Source organism: Chrysochloris asiatica, unplaced genomic scaffold (assembly GCF_000296735.1).
Source record: "Chrysochloris asiatica unplaced genomic scaffold, ChrAsi1.0 scaffold00036, whole genome shotgun sequence".
NCBI classification, from domain to species: domain Eukaryota; kingdom Metazoa; phylum Chordata; class Mammalia; order Afrosoricida; family Chrysochloridae; genus Chrysochloris; species Chrysochloris asiatica.
This window is the reverse complement of record NW_006408554.1, coordinates 300,287-305,504: the sequence shown is the minus strand read 5'-3', so window position 1 is coordinate 305,504 and position 5,218 is coordinate 300,287.

The following is a 5,218-nucleotide window of genomic DNA, read 5'->3' as shown; positions in this document are numbered from 1 at the left end:
TCAAGGCTTATCCATGTTATTCAGTGTTTTGCAGCTTCAAGGTAGCATAGTATTCCATTGTGTGTATGTACCAGAGTTTGTTTATCCATTCTTCCATTGGTGGGCACTTAGGCTGTCTCCAACTTTTTGCTATTGTGAAAAGTACTGGAATGATCGTTGGTATGCATATATCTACTCACGTTCTGGCTCCTGTTTCTTGTGGCTATATACCAAGTAGAGGAATTGCTGGATTATAAGGCATTTCTACATCCAGCTTTCTGAGGAAGTGCCATGCCATCCTCCAGAATGGTTAAACCAATTTACAGTCCCACCAGCAATGTAGGAAGGTTCCAGTCTCTCTGCAACCTCACCAAAATTTGCTGTCCTCTACTTTTTTGAACCTTGCTGTCGCCACAGGCGTGAGATGATATCTCATTGTTGTTTTGATTTGAATCTCTCTAATGGCTAATGAAGGAGCTCTGGTAGCGTAGTGGTTACTAATCAGGCTGCTAACCTCAGGGAGGGTCAGCAGTTCAAACCTACCAGAGTTTCTGCGGGAGAAAGATGATGCTTTCTGCTCCCATAAAGATTTACAGCCTGGGAAACCCTGTGCAGCATCGCTATGAATCTGAACCAACTCCATGGCACACCACCACCACCACCAATGGCTAACATCATTAGCCATTGAATATTTCTTTATATATGTTTGTTTGCTGCCAGAATGTCTTCCTTAGTTAAGTGTCTGTAAATGTCTTGTGCACATTTTTTAAATCGGGTTATGTGTCTTTTTCTTGTAGATGTGTTGTCATTTCCTATAAATTTTAGAGATTATTCCATTGTCTGATGTGTTCTTGCAAAAGATTTTGGTTTTTTTTTCAGTCTGTGGGTTACTCTTGATGCACATAAAGTTCTATTTTTTAGTATGTCCCAGTCATCTAATTTGTTCTCTCTTGTTTGTATGCTCTTTTGCTATGTTTAATAATCTATGTATGCCATATACTAGAGCCCTTAAATTGGTCCCTACTTTTTCATTGATAATGTTCATATTTCTGGGATTTACATTTAGATCTTTAGTCCATGTTGAGCTAGTTTTTGAGACATTGTGAAGTATAGGTCTTCTGCAAATCTCTTTCCCATCCAGAGGTGTTATAGTTTCCTATCGATTTTAGAACTTAGTCCCTTGTCTAATATGTCATTGCAAAAGATTTTTTTCCATTCTAGGGGATCCCTTTTTACTCTTTTGGTGAAATCTTTTGATGCACATTAAGTTCCTAATTTTTAGAATGTCCCAATCATCTATTTTGTCTTCTTTAGTTTGTGTAATTTTTGCAATGTTTGGTAGTCTGTGTTTGTCCTGTATTAGAGCCCTTAAATTTTTCCCTATTTTCTTCATTGATTACCTTTATAATTCTGGGATTCACATCCAGGCCTTTAATCCATGCTGAGTTGGGTTTTGTATATGGTGTGAGATCAAGGTCTTATTTCAATCTTTTGCATATCGATTTCCAGTTCTGCCAGCACCATCTGTTGAAGAGAGTATGTTTTCCCCGATTCAATCAATGTACTTTGCCTCTTGCCAAAGATCAGTTAGCTGTATGTGGATGGATTAATTTCTAGATTTTCGATTCTTTCCATTGATCCAATTTCTAGATTTTTGATTCTTTTCATTGTATCAATACCAGGCTTTTTGACCACTGTAGTCATATAGTAAATTTTGAAATCAGGGAATGAGAGGCTTCCAACTTTGTTCTTCTTATTAAGCAGTGCTTTGCTTATTCTGGGTCTCTTTCCTTTCCATATAAAGTTTGTAATTGCTTTTCCATTTCTCTAAAGAATGTCTTTGGAATCTGGATTGGGATTGCATTATATATGTAGATTGCTTTGGGTAGTATTGACATTTTCACAATGTTAAATCTTCCTATCCAGGAATGTGGTATTTTCTTCTATTTTGTAAGTCTATTTTGGCTTCCTATAAGGGTTCTATAGTTTTCTTTGTATAGGGTCTGTGTTTTTCTGGTTACATTTATTCCTAAATATTTCATCCTTTGGGTGGCTATTGTAAATGGCATTGCTTTCTTAATTTCCTTTTCAGTGCTGTCATTATTAGTATAGAGGAATCCATCTTGTACCCTGCCACTTTGCTGAATCTTCCAATGAGTTCCAGTAGTTTTTTTTGGGTTTCTATGATCATATCATCTGCAAATTGAGAGAGCTTTACTTCTTCTTTGCCAATTTGGATGCCTTAAATTTCCCTATCTCGCCTTATAGTTCTGGCTAAGACTTCCAAAACAATATTGAATAGGAGTGGTGATAAAGAGCATCCTGGTCTGGTTCCTGTTTGCAATGGGAAGGCTTTCAATTTCTCTGCATTGAGAGTAATGTAGGCTGTTGGTTTTGTAAAATGCTCTTAATTATGTTGAGGAATTTTCCTTCAAATCCTACTTTGTTAAGTGTTTTTATCAGGAATGGATGTTGGATTTTGTCAAATGCTTTTTCTGCATCAATTGATATGACCATGTGGTTCTTTTCCTTTTTCTTATTTATATGGTAGATTATGTAGATGATTCTTGGTTGGCTTTTTTTTTTTTTTTTTCTTTCAGGGTTTTATGTCTCTGCATTGCCTTCTTGTCCTGATTGGTTTCTGCTGAGAGATCAGAGATAATCTTATTTGCTTGCTTTTGTATGTAACACTTGTCTTTTCCCTAGCTGCTTTCAGGATTATCTCCTTATCCTTGATTTTAGAAAGCTTGCTTATGATATGTCTTGGTGATTTTCTTTTGGGGTCTATCCTTCCTGGGGTTCATTGAGCTTCTTGAATGCTTATCTTTTCATTTTTTCAGGATGTTAGGGAAATTTTCTTCTAGCAGTTGTTCAACTGTCTCCTCTGTGGACTTGTGTAATTCTTCCTGTTCTGGAATGCCAGTAATTCTTAAGTTATTCCTCTTTATATAGTCCAACATATGTCTTATACTTTCTTCAGATTTTTTAAATCCTTTTTTCTGCTTGCTCTTCTATCTTAGACTGCTAAGTATTGAGAGAGATTTGTCTTCCAGCTTGCTAGGTCTGACTTCCATCTCTTCAGTTCTACTTCTTTGCCCTTTCAGTGTATTGTCTATTTCTGATATTTTATTATTAATAGTTTGGACCTCTTTTTTCAGGTTTTGAACTAGTTCAAATGCTGTATCTATCTTATTTGATTGTTCCTGTTGCACTTTCCTGACGTCTTCCTTATTTTTCTCAAATCCTCTGTGGAATGTTGTGATACATTTCAGTATCATTTTCCTTAATTCCTTCTCACGCATTTCCAAAGCCTGTCCACCTTCCAATGTGATGCCTATGTTTATCTCCTGTTCATTTTTCTTAGTCACTGTATCTTCTTTCTGGACATGTGCTGATATGGTCATCTGTTTTCTAGGCATCTCCAATAGTTAGCTTTGATTTCCATAATTAGATGAATTTATATTGATGTTTCATTATGCTTTCTGATTCTCTCTGAGTAGAAGTGTTCAGGAGATGGGCTTCCCTTTTCATTTTTTTTATTACACAAATCAGAGTAACTGCAGCAAGTGTTGACTGCCTACCTGGTATACAGCAGCTGATATTGGCTCTTGCCTTGATGTTGGGATTTTATAGGGTGTGATTGTAACTTGACTATATGACCACAATTGCTGTCTCTTCTTAGGTAATGTAGAGAGATAAATAGCCCCCTAAACATAAAAAGGGGATTAAAAAACAAAACAGCAGCAGTAAAAACAAAACAAAACAAAAAACTAGATTGGATACTATAATCTATAATTGCAGAAAAGAGAAAGAAAAAGAAAAAAAATTCTGTAGCAGAATATTAGTATGACTTTAATGTCCCTCTCTTGGCTTCTTGCCTTCTAGGCCATCTGGGAAATTTCAAGATGTCACTGTTGGTCCTTATGACATAACTCAGGATTTAATTTTTGGACTATTTCCTTTTTAGTCTGTCTCGTTTCCACTCCACAACCCCCATTCGGGCATTTTTGCTAGTGATGAACAGATCAGGGCTGGCTGTATCCATTTGGTTTTAAGCAGATCTGTGTGTATGCATAGTAGAACTTTCCAGGGGCTAGGGGTGTCCACTCATTTAGGCACCTCCTCTAGATCACCAGAATGGAGGTACACAGACAGTGAGAAACCAAAGAATAGAGGGGAAAAAAGAATATCCACACCTTATCTCTGAGGATGGGTCAGATGTCTGTGATGGGAGCACTGTTCTGATCCTTTACCCTCTCTATTACACCCAAGATCTAGAAAGCTCTTTTTATCTTATGTATCATCTTGAGCAGAATGTTGGTAAAAATTTGAATGCTTAAAGTACTGCAATTGAAGTCTCAGAAATAAGAAGCATGCTATTGGAAATTATAAGAAAGGCAAATTTTGTTCTAAAATAGAAGAAAAGTTGGCTGTTATGTAGAAAAATATAAATTGTAAGTTATGAACTTGAAGATTTAGCAAAATATAAAAAGTACAGCCTGATTTCTTCTCATAACATATATAAAATGTGGGAGAAAAGAGATAAATTGAGGAAGGATCCAGTAACCAAAAGTGATTCAGAATTTGATGACTTGGGAAATTCTCAGAATATCCATATTGCAAACGATGCTAAACCATGCTCTGGAGAGAACACAAGGCTGTAGATGTGTTACCTTGTGCTGTGAGATTTGATATGTGACTCATTAATCCAACCATCTCAACAGAAGCTAGGAATAGAGATGGGTATGTTCAGGAAGGATTTGTGTAGAAAATTTGTTTCTAATGGTATGAAGCCCTTTGATATACACAAGTTATCAACAAGAATTTTTAGAATATTATTTGCTAAAAATACTGCCAACTTGGAGTAAAATAAATAGAGATGAGATGAAATTAAGGAAGTTTTCAGACTTTTGGAATTCTATAGATAGGAAATGAGTGAAAGAGGCACTCAGCTTCAAATAGGTTATCCTTCAAGGAAAAGGAAGAATGCTTCTGAATGCAGAGTTGTAAGCTGAGAGGACAGGGATGCCACCTCATGTTGAGAAGACAAAATATCAAGTGACATGGAATTACTCTCAACTTTTGAAACCTAATGTAATTTCCCTGCTGAGTTTCAGTGTTATTTGGGACCTATGGCCTTGTTTTCTCTTCCAATTTCTCACTTTGAGAACGGAAATATCTGTTCCATAACTGCCCCACTATTGCACTTTGAAAGCAAATATTTTTTTCTTAATTTAAA